Raw genomic sequence first — 27879 nt, 5'->3', positions numbered from 1 at the left:
ACAACCCTAAGATTTAGTGAAGATATTGAAATGGCAATGGATTGAAAAATGGACGAATGGTGGACAAAATAAATGTTAGAATGGTACCCGAGAGAATGCAAAAGGGTAAAAGGAAGCCCACAGGGAAGATGGGTAAACGAAATTAGGAAAATGTGTGGAGTGAGATGGATGAGAGTTGCGCAAAACAGATACGATTGGAAGTGCGTTGGAGAGGCCTTCATCCAGCAGTGGATGGTGAGCAGCTATAGATGATGATGATGATGATATAGATTGAAGAATATCCTTTGAAATGTTTTGTGTGTATGTAAATTTTTTACCATAGGTGTTGTTTTAGAGCAATCTGTCATGGTATAAATGAAATATATTAAATAAAATGAAATAAATTTTATATATATGTATGTATGTATGTACATATATTTAAGTATATCTTAAGCTCTAGACAAAGTGTGAACAGGATGTGGGTATTGCTAGCCAAACTATTTTGCTATAAAAGGCGAAAATAAAGCGAACGGAAACTTAAGGTTGTCTCAGTCTTATTGGACGTGGAAACTTTTCTTGTTCAACGACCGGAACTGAATTTCCAAACTGAAAAATGAAAAGTCACACATTTCCCAACAGCACGCTCTCGCTTTCAAAGTGACTGTAAAATTTCGCAATGCTGTATTTTCACATTGTATATGTATGTATGTATATAAAATATTATATTCGAGTCGGGGGAGGGTGAATGGATTCGAATGCATTCATTATTCTTGAGAGGATTACGTGATCTAATCCAACGACGACCGTTTTAAAATCGTGGTTAACTTTAACCGTTCCACCGACCTGTAGTTAAAAACTTTATCGGGCACGCGTTTTAATTCTGCAAAACATGCAGTGCGATAATTTCAAGCGAAGTCTTAACTGAGCTCAACTTTCTCGAAATCGTATTAGCCGGATTGAGAGTGTTCTCTGCGCAATCGTAAAGATCCCGATGCGAATGTGTGAAAACTCAACGAGATTATTTAAACACTGCAGAGCTCACAAGGACAACTTTTGCATTTGTGTAACACAGTTCAATGCAAAAGCGACACGTGTTGCCAAATAGACATTACAATATACGTACCTACATATATATGTATGTAAATGAGCTTCGTGTATAGAAACTTTTGGAAAATCGACTACAAATGTACTTTAGTTTGTACGCGACGATTAATTATAGCCTTTGAACTTTCATATGTAGGTATCTATAGGTATGTATGAAATTGCATCAACTCTAATGAATGCGAAAATATTTATTTTATAAGATGAAAAGAGAGGGCTTTTCCATTGATAATGTCGCGCAAATTTAAATTCACACGGCATTCATAGTGGCTTTAATTTTTCTTAGAGCTTTGTATTGAAATGGTGCTTTTTTGACTTGCGCCAAAAAGAGGACACATAATGCATTGCAAAAATTCGCGACGAGTCTTTACAATATTCACAATAGGCAAACGAGTTCTGCCCGTCATGGTTTCTTTTGGCTCTCGTAAACGATATCGCAAATTTTAATGTAAAAATTAATGCTGAACAATTTTCAGCCGTCGCAAATGGGAAAAGCGATTTTCGGCGAAGAGCCTTTCTCGTCGCGAGCATAAAATTAAAACCGAGCAATAAATATAATATAATATTATTCAGTTCTTAAAATCGTAATATTTCATTTTCAATGATTCGATATTTCAAAAGGGTATATAATTGACGGGCGCTGTGGAAATTCATTGATGTTTTCGTATTTATTTTTTAAATAGAAAATTTATTCTTGAGTGGCAAATGATTGACTGCGTCGTGTCTTTGACAAGTTCATAATATACTGATGGTATTGTTTATTTTTGTATTTTATTATTTTTATTTTTTCGCCCTTTGCATATATTTTTTTGTAAAGAACTTCGACAGGCAATTTTCCTATGGAACTATGTATGAATGTGACCCGTTCACGGCCGAATCTACAGTATATAAAAAATCCTGATATGTATGTTTTCAAAAGGCGAAGAAGCCATATTTGAATTTAATTATTGGAAGTCTCATACATTGAATTTATTTCACACCGTTTTTTTAAGGCAAAACTGTATGAATGGCTGGTTATAACTTTCTAGACATCTGTTGACTAGACAACGTTATACAACCTTAGGTAGATGTATTTCGCAGTCAAATCAAAACCCAAGAGCAATCATATATTTTATTAAGTCGATAGGGTTGAATCTTTAGGGTATTACACTTTTATATAGAAGGTTTAAGTTCCATTATTGAAAATGTCGAAAGATTTATTCGGTTTTATCGACTTTATTTTATTTGGTACTTTCAGCGTTGTATCAAATAAAATAAAGTCGATAGTAAGCACTGAGAGGTTGCCGGGTTCGATCCCATGAGGTGACCTCGATTGAAAATAATTTATTTTTGTGTTTAATCTTTCATTTTGCTGGTCAGAGTTTGATATTTGTGACTCTAAGACGATCGCTTCCTATAAAAGTTTGCCAATTTATCAGATTTTATTGGTGAAGTGATTTCTCCATCAAATTGGCAAAAACCGTCCTACACTCTATGTTCGATGTTTCCTCTTAAAATTATCTATTAATAACACTGAGCAACAAAAACTCACGTTTTTGAGTTACCAGAGCGGAGACTAATCAATCTTTACTAAGTTTGACCCACTGAATTTGAATATGATAATGGTTTTTGTTGGTTCACTCTAATTTACGAGATATGAGCGTTTAAAAAAGTCTGCAATTTGTACAGTTTTTTGGCTTTTGCGGTCTTTAACTCAAAATCTAGTATTTTTACTTACCTCCTTTACGTTTCACATGGCTTTCGCGTCAGTGGTCATTTTTTATATCTCTTATCTCTTATCCGATCGTTTTCATACTTTGCTATATTGCTCATTTTGGTCATCAATATACGTTAATGTATCGTCTGCCATTACGTTGGAGATAAAATATCGTATACAACGGGTTTCAAATTTCGAGCTCATCGAGTTGCCTGACGTCTACAACGCCGACCTCAACCGCGTTATACTGTCTTCTAACCTTTTTGTGTTCAAAATAAGTATAAGAATCAATAGTCAGATGTTTTTTCTGTGTAAAAATATATATATTTTTGACTTTTAAAATTCGCTAGATAATTAATTATAAATATTTTAAAGCAATGAAATATCACAATCAATAGGAAAAACATCTGAATATTGATTACAATACTCATTTTGAACAAAACAATACTAGATTTTGAGTTAAAGACCGCAATAGCCAAAAAACTGTAAAAACTGCGCATTTTTTAAACGCTCATATCTCGGAAACAAAAGCAAACCAACAAAAACTATTATCATATTCGAATTCAACGGGTCAAATTTAGTAAAGATTGATTAGTCTCCGCACTGGTAATTTTTTTTTATTGCTCGGTGTAATTATTAAAATCTCCAATATCTTTATTGTTTCAAGACTCTAAAATTTAAGAATTTTAATATTATCATTTGTGCCCATAATTACGAAAGTCAAGAAAAAAAATTATTCACTTATATATTACAATATAACCGATATTAAACAATAAAATCGACTTACAAAAATATTTTTTTCCTGATTCAGACCACTCTCACAATCATGGGCACAATTATAATTAATTTCGGTTTTTAATGCGTTCATTTTAAGTTTTTTTTTCACAATCTTTATATCTGCAGTTACATGTTTCTAATATTATCAACATTCTTTATCCAGAATCGTATAATTAATTATGTGATGACTCAATAAACCCTTAAAGGCTATTTATAAATCAATTATAGTCTTATACATGGATATATCTTTGTATGTGACACAATTACTTAGTCAAACCAAAAATTTTGTGATCGGCTAAAATTGTCATTCTAATTGTATAAATACTCCCGTTAACCCTGTTTAACTTCACTTGTGATAATACTGTCTAACTAGTAACTTGTAACTTGAATCTCAAAACTTGTACATGAATCTCGTTAACGTAAATTACAATTGAAAATTTAAGCATCTAAGAAATATACTATATATGTACATATATATGTTTACAATTTTTGCCAATTCCTTATCATCCCCGTAACAATCTAGCCTTTTGATCTTTTTGGTGATCTTTTTTTTGAAATTTACCTCTTAAATATTTTTTCCTGATTTAATTAGGTCACATGCTTATAAAAAAAAATTACTCTCTGTAATATATAAAAAGTTGACATCATAAAAATTTTACTAAAGATAATAAGTTTTAAAATAATTAAATAGACATCCTCCACTATATTCATATAAAGATTATTTTCTGTTTGCAGTTTGTAAAATCAACAGTTTTGAATTTAGAACCACCGAATTCAGCACATATCTTATAATACTCAAGTTGCATTTCTAGCTTCTTTTTATTGAGTTTTAACCATCTGAAAATGTTTTAATAATATTTTGTATGTAGTATGTATGTATATAAAAAGTCACAGTTGATTGTTTTATAATAAATTTGGAATATATCACCAAAATTTCCTTTTATATTGTTTAAAATTCAATCATTAGATTGAATTGCTCAAAATATTGTTCATGTCTTTTAATCGTATGTATTTATAAATTTATTAAAAGGTTATATATTTATTAAAATACATGAATGCCGCCAAAAATTTGGTCAAAAAAAATCACTAGAAATAAAAGCAGATGGTGTGACCCACCACCGCACATTTAGTCACAAATATGGATTCAATTAAAACGTCAAAATGAATAATGTGGTTTTCTTTGTGTTGAATTTCCGCTTTGGTCATTATATTAAACGGAAAATAAACCCGTTGTATCCGTATGTGTGTGTACGGTATGGTCAAAGTAATTATTTAATTCAGAGCGCGTCATTTTAGCGCGATTTAGGTCAGGTCAATTTTTGTTTTTGTCGCAAATCCGGCGTATCAAAGGGGTCCGTCTTTGTATGGAAAGATCGTAATTAAACTTTTCGGCCAGGGGTTGTTAAATCGCGGACGCCTCCGGTCCGACCCCGATTCATCAAAATAACGAAACGTAATACTGGCATATTAATCTGAGAGATTGATGGCACTCCCCTGTCATTTAGGATGACTTCTGAGCTTTTGTGGAGCTTTCACTGGCACGCCCAAAATGCCCCTAAGGGAGGAAAAGCCTGAAAAAAAGGTTTGCAAAAAAATTTATTATGTGTATGTGCACAAAGCGCACAAACGGAAAAAAAGAGAAATTCACTCAACTCCGGCACGAAATTTCATATTCTGAAAACGAATAACAAAATCAAACGGCAAACTTTTGAGGAATGTTTCCCTTTTGAAGGTCGAATTCTGAGAATTTCAGGTCTTTTGTAACAAAAGTATGGAGAAAAGTAATACAGATTCGTGAAAAGTTTCAGAATCAACTTGAGCCTGGAAAGACTTGTAAAAAATTCAAAGCTCAGTATTTACGTACTTGAGTTTACATACGATTTTATTCGATTTTTTTTAAATTCATTTAATAGTCAGAAAAATAATAATTTAATGCTCTTAATGAAAATATAATTATAATTTTCAAAACCTTCAGTCTGCATTATAAACTATGTATATAAAATTTTATCAAAAATTTCTTACTTTTTACTTTATCTGCATACATATAATATGCATGTACATATGTACGTAGTAACAATAGATGAATTTTTGTGATCCTTCGAACTCGAAATTTTGACTGATTCCAACTTAAAATCGATCACTGATCACATTTTCATTATAAAAAATGTGTGTGTGTTTGTTTGTCTATGAATTTTGGGTATTTTTCGAATACTTTTTTTACATGTAATAGAAATTATAAATTTCATACCTTAATATTTTTATCCTAACTGGATGTGGTACTTTTACTCTAGAATATCGAGGTTTTTTATTTTATTCTCATAAACCTTTTGATTTATTGAACCAAAATTTCATATCTAGAAGTTTAGGTTTAATACCAAGTTATATATAAAATTTAGTGAGCATCCGTCAACCGGAAGTGGCAGTTTACTATTGTTCGATTTCTTTTATACAATTTTTTTCGACCCCTTATTAAAAATGGTGCTCTTCATGAGAAAATTCAAGAATAATTCTTGTATCAATGTGGTCAATATGAAATTTTATACATATTTGAATTCTTTGTGTACTCACTTAGAATTGATAAGGTTTTGGTAAGAATTCGTAAGCCGGAAGTAGTAATTTTTTTTAAAACAATATTTCATTATTTTATTTTGACCTTTTACATTGTTTTTATTTTCTTGATATTTAATGTGTATAATATACATATATAGTGATTTTAATTAATTAATTTTTTTTAACAAAATCCGACAACCGGAAGTAGAACTTTTGTCTTGTGTAAGTTTTCCTACAATTGCGCTCAATTCGTATTGAAAATACTGTCATAGCTGGTATGTGTGAGCGTGTATGTATGTTTAATTATCAGTTTTTATATTCCTCGAATACATAGATAAGGTTCCGGGTTGGTCACATTTACTTTATTTTTAGTAACTTTTGAAGTATAAAATCTTCTACACTTATTTTTACATTCTACATATTAAAATAATTCAATCAAAAACACATCAATATCGAACGCATCATTATAAATTGATTTCATTTTCCTTTACAAAATGTCACTAGCCACAGCGTAGCGCACTGGTAGAGCTATTCCACACCAGAAGAGATATCTTGTTGTTATTAAAAACACAAATCAACAATCTTTTGTAAGAATTTCCAATTTTTCTAGCTTAATTGCTGGGAAAAATGCAAAAAATCCCAAATTCTGGCAATTAATATCTCAAATTTGTTGAATCTCATAAAATGCTACCTACATATGTAATATATTTCTTATATAGTATCAAAAAATATATATTTCTTATATAGTATCTACATATGTCCTGTTGTGTTTGAAAAATTATTGGTACTTATGTACAAAAATAATCTAAACATGTGTCGCTTGGGGTGATTTCCACATTTTTGATTTTGTATTTTAAATGTTTTTTATTATTACTAAATTATGTTCGCAATACATCTTATATCTATTTTAATAGCTACTGATCTACTGATCATTTTCTATTTTACAGTTTTAATTTAATTTTGTTAGTAATCTTAGTATTATATTATTCTAATATTAATATACAGCATAATATGAAAAAGAGCTCAAAAACCTATTAAATGTAATAAAATAAAACTAATCGTATATATGTACCTTTTTTTTGTTATTAATTTTACGCACCGTAAATTGTGTCATTCAATTTAAGCTCTTCAATATATTTATTATTTCATTGGTATAGTGGATTACGCGTGATTTTAATAATACAATATTCTATTTCATTACATTATACACTTCCAAGAGCAATACTTATGTACGCGCTTTGCAATAAAAAAGAAAATAAAACGGCAGTAATTGTAGGAATACTAATCCAGTTCATTTTTAATTACAATATTCTTAAAAGAAAGCACACGTAGAAGCTGAAAATATGTATGTATAATATTTATGTACCTAATGAAAATTTCCTCTCAAAGTAAATTGATACCGTCCATACATCTTTTAATTACGCAATACAATTTTTTAATTACGCAATACAACTTTGATCCACTTTTCAAATTGAAATGAATTCATTAGTATTCCGAACCCTACGCCAGAACTTTTTTCGATAAAATTTTAACCACCCGCTAACTAAATAATGGACAAATCAAGTATATTAACCCGACCCGTAACTATTGAGATTGACGAGGGTAAGCCAGCACCCAAAACTTAGCACGTGTCGATTACTTTAACGGAAATAAAATTTTCCAAATTAGTCTCAATCCATCATCGAAAACTACACTAACTGAATGAATGTGAGTGGGGATTTTTAGACGAAAATCACCTTATCGTAACTGTGAGACCACAACATAATAAATCACTCTCATCAAACGGGGTTTCTCCAGTCAATTCGCAGCAAACACCCCCCATCCCTTTCAAAACAGATAAATCAATACGCACACTTCGTACGGTCTAGGTTATTATGTATCGGAAATTACCATAAACTCCCATAGGCAATAAATCCAATTCGGAGGCTTAAAAATATTCTATTCAAATTTGACCTATGTACATATTTGCGTATCTCCGAATTCGAGATGCGTTAGTTGTGCAAACTGGTGCTTTGGGATATTAAAATGTATTATTTCGATGTTTACTCTTGTTTAGAATTCGCTTTTCAAAGGCGCTGTGTTATTGCAACTCTGTTACACAGAAGCATAAACAGCATCATTCCAAAACGAACAGATCATTCGAATAAAAGTATCAACAGTCAGACATCGAGAGCGATCCGTTACAACTGTTACGAACGACTTACGCACTAGACGACCTTAGAACTCTGTTTATTTTCACAGTGCGATCTTGAAATCGTTAAAGAATCGATCCAAAAATAGGTCGTCCCGAGTCTTAAAATACTGAATTATGAATAATATTTATATCCGAGTGTACGAAGTTGGCGCAAAAAGGCCTACGTCCAAGTATCTGGTTCCGGTTTACAAGTCAAATATTTTCTTTCGATGCTCGCGATTCGGATACGAAGTCGATCTCTCACGTTGATGTGTTTGTAATATTGCAAAAATAAATATTGATATATTAAATTTAATTTTATCCACGGTTTAAGTGAGTCAGTAGGGCATTGGATTTGTAAACTGGAAAATCCTTGATGAGATTGAAAGATTTATTTGAATATTTAGAAGTTTTCTTAAATTGATGCAAAGATCTTGGCAAGATTTTTGTACGTTTTTTTTAAACAGTTTATCGAAATATTTATGCATATGTTATCTACTCATCAATTCATTGTCCTTTATTTAATTTTATCTACATATTGCATGTACATGTTTTGAATTAAATACTTCGCTTTTGGTTTAAAGACTTTTCAATTTATTCTTTGTACATTTTAAGGCATCTTTTAACCCAATTGTCTATTGAATACATCTTAGTATTATTATCTTTTTTATTGAACCAAAATATAATACATTATTGGTAAAACATATAATTTTAATTTGTTTCTACAATTATTCATAATAAGGCAAATATCAATAACGAAATAAAAAATATTTTAATTTATAAATGAATATAAATATATAAATAATTTAATAATATACAAATAAAATATATTCAATATAAATATTAATAAAATTTATATTTTCAAATTTAATAATAAATTATTTAGTTAATCATATAAATAAACATTAGATATTAATACTTTATTAATTTATTAGATTGTTAAATGATTTAGTCAAAATGTCGGATAAAATTTGAACATTATTTAAATAATAAAAAAAATATTAATATGTACATATCTTATAAAAATTGTTATTTATTAATATTATTTATTTATCTATAAATTTATGAATGTATATAAATATATAAATAATTTAACAGTCGTAATAATTTACACGTGTAAAGCTCATTTTCCTCCAAAATATTTTACAAGTCAACATTTTTTTTTCGCATTTTAAACGTACCAATAAATTATTTTCGTATAAATTCACAAAATCTATTCAAATTCAACATTAGTTTTAATATTTTATGTATTTTACGGAAACAAATCGAGATATTTCTATAAATGTATACCATATATTATGGTTAAGATAAATAAATTATACAAACGGTTAAGAACGTATGTAATATCAAATTAATTTAATATTTGACAGTGGATTTTATTATGTTAACTTGTATGTAACTGAACCTGAAGGTTAAAATAGTGCCTTAAATATACACATATGTTAATTTAAATACTTCATTTTGATTAAATCGTGTTGAAGTAATTAACAAAACAAATGTATACGTTATACTTCTAGTTGTATTATTTGTGTGAATACCTTTTTTAAATTTTAATAAAAGCAATTGCTTTTATGAATTCGAAAAAAATTATAGAATCGTAATGAAGGAGGGTTTAATTAAATTGGAATGATTTACGTGGTACTGATCGTTCACTCGAAAAGCTGTTAAAAACAAGAATAGATAGACTTATCGGTCGTTATAAATCTTTCTTTTATTTTTTTTTGTATATACATCGTAGGAATTTTCCAGTAGACTTCATTATATGACGACAGGCTCATTTCGGTGGTAGGAAATTTCATAAATCACTCCGGGGAGAAGAGGGAAAGAGAACGCTCTTTCCGCACGAATAGCGCGCGCGCAAGTCGGATTACAGGATTGCAAGCTATTTCACGACGATGAATAACCCCCGTTAAAAAGCCGACAATTAACATACAAACACGCGAAGTGCTAGAGGAGGATTAGAGCTTTATTTTATAAGGGCCAAATCCACAACCGAGCGGATCCCCTAACCCTTTAGATCCGGCGCCCTTTCATTAGCATAAACGCCAACTCAATTTACATACATTTGTTATTCATTTTTTGAACGCTCGTAGGAATTTAGCACACGTGACGATATTTACGAAGATTGATTTAAAGCGGAAACGTTTAGGCGTGTGAAATATTACACGTGTAAATAAAAGCGTAACAAGTATTAAATACGCGTATCCAGGTGTATCAATCTTATGTAAGTGCGAGCGCGTATGATTGATGTGTATTTATAAACGAAGCGTGCTTACGCTTCGGATGTGAAAATATTTTCTTTTTAAAAAAGCGAGCGGAAAATCAGGGGATTTTCCGTGGTGGATTCGTCGCGCGTGCCCTATTGAGATTTATTAGTGATTTGAAGATGAAAAAAAACGCGAAAGGGTGATTTTTTTCGAACAAATCTGAACGTATTGTTCCTCGTGTCTCGTTCCACTTTCCGATCATGGCGAAATAAATGACCGGTCGTTCGATTTATGCGGTGAAAACCTTTCATAAATCGAAAAAACACAACGGCGACGCTCACGCCTCTTTCAGATCGTCGAAAAGCTGGAAAAAAATGCGCTAAATCGCATGTGATAAATTACTCAGAAAAGTGAGAGAGAGAGAGCAAACAAAAAACTATTTTACGTGTACGATTTTTCAATGTATATTTAGCTGAGCTTTACACGCAACATCCTCTTAATATTCTTATTGTGAATTGTGTATTTGTGTACGGCTTTACGTGTACTCACTAACCCAATTCCGTTTCATGTATATATTTGTGTGTTTTTAAATTTCATCTTAAAGCGAGTTTTTATATCCTTGTTCTTCAATTAAAGCGGTTTAAAATTTAATCTCGTAATAAATTCATCTCAAAAAAATTTCACCCCCTTTTGCAATATTTCTCTTAAGAAATGTGACAATATTTCTCTTAAGAAATGTGATCTGAATAATTATTTTTATTTTTATTTTATTTTACATACATATGTATGTATGTATATATACCAAGAAGGCACCAATTCGCCTTCTTGACCAATTACAAATATCGAACAAAACATCATAGAGATATATATATTGATAAACTTTGACGATTTTATATATGTAAATCGCCAAATTTCGTCAATTTTATATGAATCAGTGAAATGCAAGATGCTAAAAACTAGGAAATTGCGAAAAATACATGGGTAAAGGTTGCTGATTTCTTGGAACCGTTTCAATGAAAATCAGATAAATTGGCAAACTCTGATAGGAACCGATTGACCTGGAATAACAAATCAAGGTCTGGCCAGCAGCAAACAGTGGTACTCGAACCCGTGACTACTATGGTCGAAAGCATATATATATGTTAACCACTAGTCTATGCTGCTGGTATAAAATCTTTTGCTTAAATGATAAATTGAATATTGTACATTTATATTACAAATTTAATGTTCAGTTACAATTTTTTAACATGATGGTTCTTGTATAAAAATGTATACATACACATTTATTTATATTTATTTTATAACGAAAGCATTTGTACAATTAACAATTTTAAACCTATATGTAGTTTAAAAAAATCGATTCAATAAAGAATAGCAGTTTATACAAACATATATAACAAAGCTCGAAATAAGAGTAAGAATTTAAAAATATTCTACTTCTGGTGAATTAAATTTTTTATATTTTTATAACATAATATTGATACAAAGTCAATGCTGCAATTTCTTCCTGAATAGCACACATATTTAGAGCGTCGACAAAAAATAGTGGAAGAAAATATGTATGTAGGTCAACGTGAGCAGGAGTTTTATTAATTCAAGAGCAGAATCTGTGTAGAAAATTGTTATAAAGAAAAATACGTAGACATTACTTTGAACATAAAAAACCTTATTTTTAATAAACTCTATTCACTACAGTGTTTTAACGTAATACTAAAAATACTTTAATACTAAAGCTAATTTCTGGGCTAACGCAGTATGCATGTATGTAAATATGATGGATAAAATTAAAACTGATCAAAGCAATCAGAAACTGTAGAAACAGATCAATTTACAAGTTTGAAGTTATCTATTCGCCGATGACTGTCAAACGAAATCGATGACACAATACTAAAACTAATATCTGGGCATGGTTTGCATAACATTTTTTTGTACATACCTTGCAAGTTTCATTACAAAATGTGTGGATCGCACTTTCAAACTCATTCTGGCTTGTATTTCATTAACGGAATTTCGACTCTAACCTTCGACAAGTGGGATGACAAAAACCACATGGGATGAAAATGGCTTATAAAATCTGCTATGATAAAAGGTTCGTAAAATATCGCAGTTCCAAATAGACGCTCACAGTTCAAAATCAAGCCACAAAGTCGAAATCAGAGAGTTGAAAAGAAAGATAGGCCAGTCGGAATAGAGAAACGTCAAAATCTAGAGGCTGCATTTGGCCGTTACATGTTTAACAGCATTATAATATAAACATTGTATCATTCATTATATAATCTATCATTGATGTAAAAATATATATGAGAGCCTATAATACCAATTTTATAAAATACTAGCTGAACCTGGCATGCGTTGAAATGCCACAATAACGCATGCAATTCCCGTTCCCGTTCCCATTTGTCGGAAAAACACGAACAGGCAGCGAACACGTTGGTAACGACGCGAAAACATTTGACATTCATTCCCGTTTTTCCCGTTTTTGTTCCCGTTTTTGGGTGATTTTTTTTCACAATAATCTTTCCAGACATACATTCAACAAATCCTGAAAGTTTCATCGTAATCAGTTCAATGGTTTATGAGCGTATTCGACACACACAGACAGACAGACATTCATTTTTACATACCTCTTATACATTTCACATGGTTTTCGTTTAAGTCGTCATTTTTTATCTCTATTATCTCTTATCCGATCGTTTTTTACATACCTCTTCTTACTTCGCCTTACGATTACAATTCTGTAAAAATTTGTATATACATATATGTTTTTTTTTTTGATTTTTAAATGCTTTTTATTATTACGAAATTATGTTCACAATACATCTTATATCTATTTTAATAGCTACTGATCTACTGATCATTTTCTATTTTACAATTTTAATTTAATTTGGTTAGTAATCACAGTATTATATTATTCTAATGTTAATCTAAAGCATAATAGGAAAAAGAGCTCAAAAACCTATTTACAATCCTTATAAATGTTCATAATACATCTAATACATAATATTAATTAAAGTCTATCTAAAGTCGATGACCTAAAGCAGATTGTGTTTAGGTAATCTGTGTTTATACCTGAAGGGTATAGACATTTTGTTGTAATCACCGAGACTCTTCACAAGTGTGTTAGTATGGTTATTAGTGATTCTTTCATAGAATCTACTGGTTAGTTTGTTAGTAATGTCTGTAACAAACGGAATATTATATATAGCATGCAGTTTTTTCAGGTTAGTATATATGGGTGTATTATAAATTATTTTAAGGGATTTATTTTGTATTACTTGGAGCTTGGAAAGGTTAGTATTCGAGGCGTTATTCCATACAGGTGAAGCATAGGTTAATAATGGTAATATGAGCGCGCGATATAATTTTATTTTATTTAGCGTTGATAAAGAACTATGGCGATTAAATATTGGATATATTGAGGATATACCCCGCATCGCCTTGCATTTCGCTGCCTCAATGTGAGGTGCCCATCTCATTCTTTTATCAAACGTTACTCCTAAATATTTTATTACTGACTGCCATTTCAGACTTTCTACATACATATATGTACATATATATATATATAGTGTGAAAAAGCTAAAATTATACTCAACACTAGTTGTATCATAATAAAAATAATAAACAATTTTTAAATAACAAATAATTTACGTACATATGTATGTATGTATGTCTTTTCAATATAATATGTATGTACATATGTATATCTTTTATATTATTTTTACAATTAGGTAAGTTTATACATTTTCTAATATTTTTTTTTTTATTTTGAAAAGATTGAATCGTTTTACAATAAAAAAATTGACGTCTGAAATTACCATACGATCCTCAAATAACCAATCAATTTTATATAATAAACAAACAGTAACTCAATTGACTATCTTTTATATCGTATAATATACATATAGCAATCTTGAAGAAAGTATATACATACATACATATTTATGTATGTGCTCGTATTAAATTATACAGTGACATAACACTTTCTTCAGACATTCTACAATATCATAAGTAAGCGTTCCTCGTGATGTTTATTCATAAGGGAAAATCACCCGAAGGATCAAAGACATCAAGCTGAATTCGCACGCAAGGATTCCCCGCTAATATTACGCTAAATAAATATGCACATATAAATCGTAAGGACTTGTGGGGATATTTAGCAATTATTATTTCTCGGTTCTAATTGTGGGGAGGGTCATCGTCGTGTGTTGGCGCGCTAACGACATAATGACGGTTGTAATATTTGATTATCTTTATGTTTACCGAAAAGCTGTTCTGTTCTGCGTCAAAAACGGCGCGTTTAATGGGTTAACAACCCGTCTGCCGACGCGGCATATAATTTCTGAAGTGCTTTCACAAAACCGACTCTAATGAAATAAACTCTTGTGTTGTTAACGCACGCGTGTAACTATAATATTTCATGTGACAACTGCTCGAACTTCGTACTAATAAATTTCGGTTGATATTTATTTTTGCGGTTGAAAGTTGGATTAAAACTCCGCGCTGTTGAAATTTGAATGATGGTGTTTGATGCTTTTTCGCTGAATTTTGCGCTTTTCATATTTGAAAGTTGAACATTTTATTATCATGTTGATGTTTCATCAGAGTGAAAATGGATTGAAATTCATTTCAACTGCTTTATGTACCTACAAATGTACGTTGCAAATAAAATTATAAAATCCAATCTACATTGTGAATTCATTGACAATTCCAACAAATATAATATGTATGTATGTAAATTAGGCCGGATTGCCAAACGCGAATTTTGGATTTTCATCAACTGACCTAGTGGAAAACTTTCGTCTTATCAAGGGCACGTTAAATAAAAAATAATTTGAGTAAAATAAGCTTTTTAAACACAAGCTTTTATTGGTGTTAAATAGAACTAGAGTGAAAGTACCACTTCCTGTTCGGACAAAAATATTTAAAAAATATAAGGTTATAAAGATTATTATTTCTGTTACATGTAAAAAAATTTCAATCCGATTTAGTTAGCGGTTTAGGAGATAATTGAATCCAAAAGCTTAAAAAAAGAGGACAACTATAAGGGGAGGTACCATTTCCGGTCAACTTAAAAATTTATGTCGTATCGATAAGAATTTCAGTAACCGATACTAAGTTTCAGTTCGACAGGACTAACGGTGTTCAAAAAATCCCCAAAATACACACAGACACACAGCCACACACACAGACACACAGACACACTGACACATACACAGCCACACAGCACACACATTTTTTCTAGATCATGAAAACGTGATCAGTAATCGGTTCTGAGTTCGAATCAGTCAAAATCTCGAGTTCGAATCTATTGTTACTACGTACATAGATAAAGTAAAAATAAAAATTGTAATAAAAAATAAGATGATAGTACTAAAATGTGAAACGTAATGAAGTCTTAGAAGAATTTCGTTCTACATATTTGAAAGTGGTGGAAGTCCAATTTTCAGTCCCAAAAACACAATTTTTGTTCGACTTAATTTTCAAATTGTTATCAGATCTTTTAATTCGATATGTCCAGAATCTTGGAGAAGCAGAATAAACGTATTACAGGCCACCAGTACTTTTAAATATTGTAAAATGCAAACATTGTATTTAATTTCTTGCGAGATATTTCAGGAAATCAACAGAAAGCGGACTTAATTCGCATAAAATTTGAACATTATTTAAATAAATAAAAAAATATCAATATCGTATAAAAATTGTTGTTTATTAAAATTATTTATTAATCTATAAATTTATAAATATAAATAATTTAATAATCTACGCTACTTTCAAATAAAGCGGCTCATATATGAAAAACATAGATAAAGTAAAAAAACGTACTATTTGAAAAATTTTGCCGACATAAATCGATTGGTTGGTAGAAATTTTTGATTGTAACTTCCAGAGATAAAAATCCAAAATTCCCGTTTTTCGCTTCAGCTTATTTACATACATACATATATATTTATTTATGTCTTAAGGTAGTAATAGGTATGCTCTAGCATAAAATTTCTTTGTGAACCTTCTCCGTATTACAGTACATAGTTTAATGTCAAAATAAGAAATTTAAATGTACGACTATGTATATAGATATTTGAATAGAACTAAAACACTGTGATTTGACTAAACCCACAACATGAATATCATGAAATCAAAACCAAATTCCCGTTTCTTAGTCGGGTCGGTTTTCCGACGTTTCCTCCCATTTCCTCGAACGGAACCTGTCTTGAACTATCTATGAAATCGGCCTATGGGATCTTCAATCTTTTCTTCGAGTTTCTCCAATTGATTTTGTGAAATCCTTCTAGCCGTACCACTTGTCGGTTTCCCTTTTGATACATCTAATTGCCTAGTGCTTTATATTATATAATAAATTGTATACAAAACCATTGATTGTATCATTCATCGCAATTCGAGATATAACGAATGAAAAGATTTAACCTTAAGCAACCAAAAATTTAAATCTAGACAAATAGCAGCATTGATATTTTCGTTGATTTAAAATCAATCCGACTCAAATAATACTTTGGTAAGATGTCTGAAATAAACAAAAGTACACTTTGATGATGATATTTCCATTACGTAATGAATTTGTGTTTTAATTTAGACGATTAGGAATTTATTTACAAATGCATTATGACATTGCCTTTTTATATTAAATATAATTTAAAATTCTACGTAATAATACATATAGATTTTAGATGATATTGTTGCGTGGACGTAAAGAGGGATTTCCGAGATCAGAATGAAAGACACAACGAGTAGTGGTAGTGGTATTATATTGTTGTTGGTGATCGGTCGATCAGCAAGCTCCGAATGAAGCTCCAAGCTCAGAACAAATCCGCCAAATATACGGTAAGCAATGGTAAGCAACGGTGGATGGGTTGTGAGACCTAATTGGCTGTTGTATACAACTTTTTCATTCACCGATGCCTTTTTGGCCCGAACTAGTAGATTGTCAGTAGACCAGTGGTTATTAATCAGTGCTAATAGACCAGTGGTTGACGAGCACCAATCACTCAATTTTACGTTACAGTATCATATATACATACTTCGAATAGTATAATAAATTTGTGTACAGGTATAAATTATTAGATTGTATATGACTTTGGATAGAGACTTTTTTTTTAATTTATACTATACCTATAAGTTACCCAAAGGTAACACATTTGTACATGTACTTTCTTTAAAACTATAATGTTATTCATGTTCATAAATCAAATTCAGATATTGATGACATAGTGAGTAGGAAAGTTTTTGCAAATTTGATGGAGGAACCGTTTCAACAATGAAATCGGATAAATTGGCAAACTCTAATAGGAAACGATCGACTTGGAGTCACAAATATCCAAGTCTGACCAACAACATTAAAGATGAGCACGGGATCGAACCCGGTAACTTCTTTGTGTTTAACATACACGCAACCACTGAGTCATACTGCTGACATATATGTATACATTTGTATGTACATATATAATATAAATGGGACGTTTTTTATTTAATATAAAACAATTATGAAATTTAAGTTCAATATGCCGAAAGGTTTCGTGTTAAAACATACAAAATCCTTGAATCTCTAGAGTAAAAGTATTACTTCCGGATGAGGTAAAAATATTTAAATAATAATAATATACGTATGAAATTCATCGTACGTATTATACGTATTATATGTGAAAAGGTTTCAACCCAACCCGTTGAGCGGTTTAGGAGATAATTGTATTAAAAAATTATAAAAAAGAGGAGATTTATGTACATACAAATAAACATATGTACACACATGCTAACACACAAATATTTAAAACCATGAATGTTTAAATCGGTCAATAGTTTGAGGTCGAATTTTCTCACGATCACAAAACTTCATATATTGTTACTACGTACATAAAAATACAAAAACATTCTCTATGGAATTGAATGACATACATAAATACTTTTTTAATTAATTTTATTATATTATTAATAATATTAATATAATATTAATTTTATTGTATATCAGACTTTGATATTGTACTTCAGGTTCGATACATCATTAAATTGCGATTCAGACTAAGAAGACACTTATTAGTCGCTAATAGCATTATCGTCGTCCTTCAAAGGTAAATAAAGTCGTTCCGAGAAATCTACACTAATGATACAAAATTTCCATCCTCATAACAGTAGCGAACATCCTTGAGAAAAAAATAGCACGAATATATGTATCATATAATAACTATCGATATCCCAAAAGTTTCCACGACACGTACCTACAGAGTCGGATGTTGAAATTAGCATAGCGTCGCGTTTAATTGATGCGCAAGGCGGCCAGCCGCAAAATTTCAGCAAATTTCAGAATAAGCAACACACGCTGAAGGATACGTCTAATTTCTGGAAAGGAGAGACGCGCTAAGCCTCACACTTCATAATTTATTTAGTTCAGAAAGCGGAACGGAAACGGTTTGTTTCGCAGGATTACCGGATACAAGTGCGCAAGTTTCGCACAACTAACTATTCCGATTAAAATTCCCCCATTTTGAACATCCTCGCTTCCGACCCGCTGGATAAATTCAAAATAAATATAATTTAACACGTCGTATGTGTGTGTGTGTGTGTGTGTGTGTGTGTGCGACACATGCGCGAGTGTGTCTCTTCCTTTGTAGCACACGTATTTATCCCTTGTGTGGAAATTTCGTCTTCGGGTTTAGTTGGCGCCGGAGCGTCAAACGCGACGCACACGTGTCATCCACTCTGCCAATGTTTCCGAAACTTTGACTTGGATCGTAATGTAAAAAATATACTGAAGAATGTCTGCCATATCGAATGGACCACGTTGTGAACTCGTAAGACTGCAATAAGAGTCGAAAAAGTGTCGCCGAAGACGAACGTGCATAGCATGTGCCACACGAGACTTCCACACACACTTTCAGTATTGTGAGTATTCATTTTGAATCAAACATTATGACGATTTCAATTATCAAACTATATAATAATACCAACAATTTGACTATTAACGAAGCTAAAAATTATTCAATCTTATCGATGATTTCACACATTCCTACACACATATATAATATATGAGATTTGCATAACCCTCCCATTATCTTACAAATATTTGTTGATTACAAACATTATCCTTCTTTTCAAATAGAGTGGTTAATATTTGGAATAGTCAATTGAATTAATTATTAAATCTTTTTAAAAATAAACTTAATGATTTCCAAAAATTAATGGGTTTAAGTAGCTCTTCCTTTTTCTGTACATTCTTTTTTTAATTGTTTAATTTATATTCCTCCATTTTGAGTTTTGTTTTATTTTTATTTCAACTTTATATAACTATTTTGTATTGTAGCAAACCATTTGTGTACATCGGCTATGTCACCTTGCCCGAATACCTATTCTGAAATAAATAAATTATAAGTTTATAATTTATATTTATTGTCACGATCCAAGGGTTGTTAATCGTTTTCAAAAGTTCCCAATCAATATTTCTTAAAGTTCTCGCAATGAAAGGAATTCTTTTAACAATCTCTTTCATTCAACTTTCATCCGCACTGCGATGGATAGCGAGTAATTAGGACGTATATTTTATTTTATTGCTCTAATTATCCAATTATACTGAATATAGGGTATTCATATTTTATGTATTCCTCAACAAATCCTCTATAATTCGAATTAAGTCAAAAACTAAATAAAAATATTGATCAATATCAACATAAATAATTATTTTTGTGGGAAACTTCTTGTACACATGCCTCACAGATGCGAGAGAATTCAGTAGGAGCTGCGCTCAACGGTCAGTGTGAGAATGATATCCGCCTTTGATTGAAGCCTCTGCTTCTTTTATTGTATATTATTCAACGTTTAATGAACGATGAAATGATTTTTATAGCTAATTACAATAATCAATATTGATTGAACGATTGACGTCCAGCACAGTGACTATTGGATTTTTTAGCACAGTAAAGAAGTTTCTAACAAGTTATGATGAAAGAGATTCTTTTAAAACTGAAACTTTTATTTTTCACAAGATACATACACTATACATATATTCGAAAAACGATTTTGAATTTGATCTTAAAAGTTGAACTTAATATTGGAACGATGAACTTGAGAGATGCATAGAATTGTTTATTATTTATCTGATAATCTGATGTTTTGACTTGACTGGATTCTTGTAAGAAATAACTCTCACACTTCCGGTACGGTTTGTATAGTGAATCTGATGATGTTAATGTTTATCTTATGACAGCTTATTTTATATATTTTTAAGGTTTTGTTATTTCCATATACGATTCTTGTATTTGTTCAAATTAGAATCTATAGCGGCTCAGAATACATAACAGTATTTACATTTGTACGCGTTTTTGGGAAAAACCTGTTTGCTCGGTAAAAGTTGTAGTTATGGGGAAAATAATAAAATTCGATTCCAACATCCTCGTTGTAATGCTTTTATATTTAGTATGATAAAATTTTATAATCTACAAAGGGTTTGTTCCTCGTGTGTATTTAAATAGATATTCCTCGTCCGTTTTAATTAAATTCGAATGTAAATAATGCTTACGTTAAGTTCGTTACGTGTTCGTAGATGTGAAATGTTCGCTTTAAACGAAAATTCGCTTATCGCAGTGCGGGCGTGAAAAGTTTGCGAGGAAAACTTGTTGCTGACTTGAATTTTTCCTATCTCTCGCTAGATTTTTCCACTTATCACTCGGTCCGTTGCATCTTGTGGAAGTTTACGAGTTTTTCGCTTTGCCGAGGTGTTTTTTTTTACTTTATAATTCTCACTTTTTTCGCGTTTTACCGTAGAATGTTTTAACTAATCGGTTATAAAATGTCGTAAACTCAAACCACATCCTGAAGGCGTTCGTTAGAAATACGATTAACATTTTTCTGTTTATATTAATTCCAAGTTCAATGTTTGTTTTGAAAAACGCCTTATACATACATACTTATGAATACGCGTTGAATCTCCGAATACAAATATTAGCTGTGTGATAATTATTTTAAGTACCACAATTTCGACGTTTTGGCAGAAAGGGTTAAAGTATCATAAACTTGAGTGCAAATATTCGTTATGATCTAGGTATTTTACCCGAATCAGGCCACGGATATTCCACTCCTAATTAAAATGATATATTATAAGAATCTGACGTGTTTGAAGGTGCGTAAGAATTAATTATATTCATTAGTATCCGGAAACGATTAGCCCAATTTGTATGAACACACGTATTATTATACAGTGTCAATTAAATTATCATACCTTTTGAGTAGAATTTTCTGTGATGAATAAAGATGTAAAATTATCATTCCTTTGGTGTATATTTTAATGAGGATATTTTTAAAATTATAATTCGTATTCAAATCGTACACTTAAATGAAAATTTTATTTACTTAATGATATGGAATTTCTTCTTTGTAAAATGTATACATTGAATTTTTCATTTGACTAATTCCCTTCGTTTTTTTTACTTTCTAATTATAATTTCAAATCAGCAATCTCAATAGTTCGAACAGTATTCACTATTAATTGAAAAATAGTAATAACTTTGAATTTAAATAGGTACCCCGACAAAGCCGCGCACGACAATACCGCGAATGACATTGACGCGAATGACAGTGCTGCGAGTGACAATTCCGCTAACAACAATGCCGCGAATGGCAATTGCATGAACGACAATTCCGCGCAGGCATAACCACACGGGACAAAAGTAAATTCGTGTACATTATAATTTCTATATCCAATAAAAATTAAAACAAACTCATAATTTCATATCAAATCCACGTGGGCCCAACATTTACAAAAAAAAGTTTTTTGATAGCTTATTTTGGGGCTTCATACTTTTCACAAAATTATAAAATGTACTTCTTTAGTCGAAGTTTCCGATTTCAACGCTAATAATTGAAAATATCTTTTTATAAACGCCGAACTATAACGAAATATAACTTGAATGCAGACAAAAGGCAAAAATTTAACTTTCGTAAAAATCGTTAAAAATCTTTATAACGTTTATAGCTTTAGACTAGAGCTTCCGATGCTTTTTTTAATATTTCGAGTCCTTGAAGTTGCAGATAACGAATCTTTCGTACTAATCTTTTTTTAATTGAACTTTTTTCTCCTGTTTTCCTATCTCCCAAAAAAATTATCTTTTATTAAATAAAATTTAATTTTGTCATTTTTGGCGCGGGATTGTCGGCGCGGTATTGGGGGGGTTGTTCTTCTCGGCATTATCATGCGCGAGATTGTCGGCGCGGCTTTGTCGTATCACCATTTAAATCTCATACTAAATCAAAAGCTCACACATATGTACTTATGTACATGTAAAGCTTTAAAACTTGATATTTTTCTGCATGAAAACTATTGTATATATGTATGTACATGTGTTTTTAGAAAATTTTCACATATTTATTTTAACGCAATGATTTATGAACACATGCAAATCGCAATGTCCGGCGTTGAACTTTCCACCAAGTGTCCACTACATTTTATACGTTTTGTGACATTTTTAGACCATTTTCGAGTTCTATACAATTGTGACATTCAACGTCGAATTCGGTGAACCATATGATCTCATTATCAGGCCATTGCTTCCTGTAGCCATAGTATAACCATCGCCATGACCTCAAACACCTTATCGTATGGGTATATACGATAATAACAATAAAAGCGTCGCACTCGATGCACTCCGACAGTGCCATTATCGCAACGATATTATTCGGTCATAATTACCAATTTTAACAGCTATGTGGATACTTCCAGAGATCTATTAAATCTAAATTGATGCTGAGAGCATCTCGGATATTGGGTCGAGAGCTCTTGTCGATAGGAATCTTAGCGTATTCGTGGGGTTTCGCAAAGTTTCAATATCTGAACCATCGCTTGTTCGATCTACCTGTTTCTAATCATACTTATATATGTACATTGAAACAGTCCAAAATGGATAAAATACATATGTATAAATGTATAATAAAATATAATACGATCAATGAATTAATTTCAATACGGATTAAATCTAAATCTAAATACATTAGAGGTCCTTGCTTTACCGAAACATCTAAAAACTTTTGATTTACAAATAAGTATGAGTAATTGACTAATTACTTCATAGTTCAATTTTTACTTTTAGTATAAAAAGTCATCATTTGAAATTTTTACTTTGTTTTTTGAAGAACAAATAATCGAAACCATGTAATGCCAAGATATGCTATGATCTAACATACATATGTATGTATATTACGTGATATTTTATAGTACAATGATTGAATTATTAATAGGTTGAAATGATTGTGTTGCCATGAATATTACATTAATATGATTGATGTTGATCAGATAATCTCATACCGTTCAATAGCGTTTCTCAAACTGTCAAATCTAATTCTTAAGCTGTCACATGGATTAAACTTGATTAATATGATTTCGTCTTTGTTTGAAATATTTTACACGTTTTTAATCTATGTACATACATATTATTCGTTGTATTTTAAAATGGCGGAAGTCCAATCTTCAGTTCCAAGAACACTTTCAGTTTGAATTAATTCACAAATTATTATCACTTCTCTTAATTCGATATGTCCAGAATCTCGGAAAAGCAGAATAAACTTATTAACCAGCAGCATGGACTAGCATTAAATTTGATTATAATTTTATTTTATATTACTTATATATTTATTAAAGAAAGGCTTAACAGGTAACTTCAATGCGCCTTTCTGGCCAGAAACATTGTACACTTGATACAAGTATTATTATAAAATACATATGTACATATCAATTAACATCCACAGAAATATATATGGTCAAATTTGTAAATTTGCAGCATTTTTTTTAACAATTCAGCGGAATTCAGTAAATAAATCTATAAAGATATTTATGGGAAAATGTTTACATAAATTTGCAGCATTTTATTCAATTCAGTGAAATTCGAAATCACGGGTTCAAGTCCCACTGTTTGCTGCTGGCCAGACATTGGTTTGTGATTCTAGCTCGGTCGTTTCCGATCGGAGTTTGCCAATTTATCTGATTTTCAATGAAGCAGTTCCAAAAAATTGGCAAACTTTCAGCATCTTGAATTTCGCTGTTTTTTATAAAATGCTGCAAATTTGTCCATAAATTTGGCGATTTAAATTTATTTATTTATTTTATTACATTTTATACCAGGAAGGCCTTACTGGTAAACCCCAATGCGCCTTCCTGGCCAATTACAAACAATACAGCATTTTTATTATATAATACATACAAGTCACTGAATTACGAGACACTGAAAACTCGCAAATTAATGAGACATCTATGAATTGTACATACATTTTATTGTATATTAATCATACTCAAATAGTAGCGACATAGTAGGTAGTAAGGATTTTAGCCAATGTTTAATCGGGAACCGTTTCAACAATGAAATCAGAGAAAATTAGCAAACTCCGATAGGAAACGATCGACCTGGAGTCACAAATATCCAGGTCTGACCACCAGCACTACAGATATACTCAGAAAAATTCTTTTAAATCGAGGTCAGCTCATGGGATCAAACCCGGCGCCTATCGGTGCTAGACCGAAGCTTAACAACCGAGCTCATTATATAAAAAAAATGCAAATGTATCAAATTTCAAATGTCAAATTGTCTCTATGATGCTTTGTCAATTTCAAGATGTCTCTCTGATGCTCTGTTAAAAATTTTCTAAAATTGTATATCGATGTATTTAATTGGCCAGGAAGACGCATTGGGGTTTACCTGTTAGGCTTTCCTGGTATGTAGATATGTTTGTATGTATTTTTAAATATTGTAAAACGCTAAACATTACATTTAATGTTTTGCGAGATATTTTTGGAAATGAAGAAAATTGGACTTACACCACTTTTAAATATATCAACTCATATGTATGTACGTATAAATTGCATTTTACTCGTTGATATTTCAACCTATAATATTACAATACTTGCGAGTAAACACTCAATGTATACTGAACTTGATGTAATAAACGTAAGCCGATGTGCTAGCATTTACAGTCGTAAAGGCCTATTACTAGAAGGATTTAATGTACATTTGGTCGTAAAAACCTGCAAAACGCGAAGCCAAATGCACACGTTCGTGACCTGTCAAAGGGCCCTAAGTGGTTTGTATACATATGTAGATTGATAATCGAAAATATAGACATTATATGTATAATCAGTTTAAAACTATTTTAAAACAGCAATGCCTCAGAATCAAATTTATAGCTATACTATTTCCCTTGCGCATACTACGGCCAACGTAAACGTTTAAAGGCGAAATGAAAAAGAAATTTTCTCACGAATGACCCCGTTCGAATTAAATTGAAAATGCGATGCATCGTCTCGCTGCATCCACGTTCATCTATCGGACCCTCAATTTTTACGATTCGTCGTAAAAAAAACACGTATTTCACTCTCCACTTTTAAAATCGCAGTCGCCAATGCCATTGCGAAAGCTCCATTACAATCAATCGATCGTGGAATTGCAATAAAATCGCTCGCTAACTTTTACGGTCGAGAATTAAACGTGTCATTGCCTCTATAAATTGTTTCACGACACATCGGATATAATCAAATTGAAATAATACGAGATATATGTATGTATATGTATTTCACACATAACACCACATATTGTGTGTCCTTAGAGCGTGAATTTGATAACTTCACAATTTGGCTCAATCGAATTATATGTAAATGCAGCTTTGTCCATATTTACATATTTAAAAAAAATGCGTCGATAATGTATAAATTTTATCATTTTAATTTCAAATCACATATCAATTCCTATCCAAAACAAAAATCTATTATATATATGTATGTACATGCTGTATGCCACCACATCACCATCTACAGCCACTCATCATCCACTGCTAGATGAAGGCCTCTCCTAGACTCTTACATTCACCTCACACTTCATCCACCCATCTTCCTTGCGGCCTTCCTCTCACCCTTTTCCATTTTCTCAAGTATCAAATATTTATTTTGTCTGTCGTTGGCTCATTCTTCTAGCTACGTGATCATTTACCATTTCATCTCCCAACTCTCTCACCATCCAATGCTGGATGGAGGCCTCCCCTGCATGTTTCATTCACCTCTGTTTTGTGCAACTTTCATCCATCTCACCTCACACTTTTTTTATTTCGTCTACCCATTTTCCTGGTGGCCTTCATCTCACCCTTTTACATTATCTCGAGTACTATTCTAGCACTTCTGTTGTCTAACGTTCACCCATTCTTCTAGCTACGTGACCCATCCATTGCCATTTCATCTCCCCACGCTCTCATCATCCACTGCTAGATGAAGGACTCTCTTACACGCTTTCAATCACCTCAGTTTTGCACAAATCTCATTCATCTCAAATCACACTTTTTTCTAATTTCGTCTACCTATCTTCCTTGCAGCCTTCCTCTCACTCTTTAACATTCTCTCAAGTACCATTCTAGCACTTCTTTTATCTAACTTCCGCCCATTCTTCTAGCTACGTGACCCACCTATTTCCATTTCATTTCTTCACTTTCTCCGCTACATCCACTATCCTTGTCATACTTCCCACCCGCGTATTCCGTTTCCTATGTACATATGTGCATGTATATATGAACATATATACATATGAGTAAGTATATAAATTTTTATGTTTGTATGCTTGTTTGTATATGTATTACACTGTTTTCAACATTTCAACTTTCAAATTTGATTTTGAAACAATTCGACATTCAAATTTGTAGACTTGTATTCAATTATACATATGTAAATGGGTCATAAATTACCCAAACTCAATTTGCTTTCGATTTTAGACTTTAGTTAAATATAATATATGTATTTAAAATGTATTATAAAAATTTATACTAATTGAAAATAGATTGTTGAGATGTTTTTCCTGTGATGACACTAATCTAAAATCATATAATACTTACAAGAAAAATAACGTGTAGATTAGATAATCATTAATCATTGAAATATATCTAAGATGCAGGTATTGTGTACAATTCAAGCATTTAAAAATAAAAAAAATACATACATGTATGAGTTTTGAAAATTCGGTATAAAAAATAATTCTGGACATTTCCGAGCAAATGTGTTTGTCCGTTATACAATTCCACTGTTTTTAATACAAAATTGGTACAGCTAATTTGTTTACACGGGTTTTGGAAGGGCTGTAAGTGGGTTTTGAGGGATTCTAAAAGTCTAAATGACTAAAGGATACTAAAACGTCTGAGCAACGCCGGGCAAGTATATATTCCGTTCTTATTTTTAGTTATAGAATTTGAATTAATTGTGCTTAGAACGAGGTAGAAGCTGAAAAATTTTGCTTAGAACGGGATAAAAGCTCTTTGAAAGAGTCTTTCCCCAGCCTTCATTCGCCCGAATTCAGTTCATGGAAAAAAAAGGGAAACGATCATATAATTTATAGACAGCTAATTAGAGAATTATGTAAAATTGTCATTTTTATCGCTGC

The 27879-nt window shown here is 31.3% G+C and overlaps 1 protein-coding gene across 3 annotated transcripts in view; it reads left to right on the top strand.

The window, feature by feature from the left end:
• The window catches only part of LOC143908981 (G-protein coupled receptor moody), a 231153-nt gene that overhangs the window by 120711 nt on the left and 82563 nt on the right, over positions 1 to 27879 (top strand). Inside the window, exon 1 of one of the 3 annotated variants that reach the window (XM_077426843.1) lies at positions 19139 to 19372. The exons of the other annotated variants lie outside the window; for them this stretch is intronic. The gene's annotated coding sequence lies outside the window, so the exon portion shown is untranslated. Of the gene's footprint in view, positions 1 to 19138; positions 19373 to 27879 lie in introns of those variants that run through there. 3 annotated transcript variants of the gene reach the window in all.

The sequence above is a fragment of the Arctopsyche grandis genome, chromosome 3 (assembly GCF_051622035.1).
Source record: "Arctopsyche grandis isolate Sample6627 chromosome 3, ASM5162203v2, whole genome shotgun sequence".
NCBI classification, from domain to species: Eukaryota; Metazoa; Arthropoda; class Insecta; order Trichoptera; family Hydropsychidae; genus Arctopsyche; species Arctopsyche grandis.
Note: the sequence above shows the minus strand (reverse complement) of the source record. Positions and strands in the feature narration are given on the sequence as shown.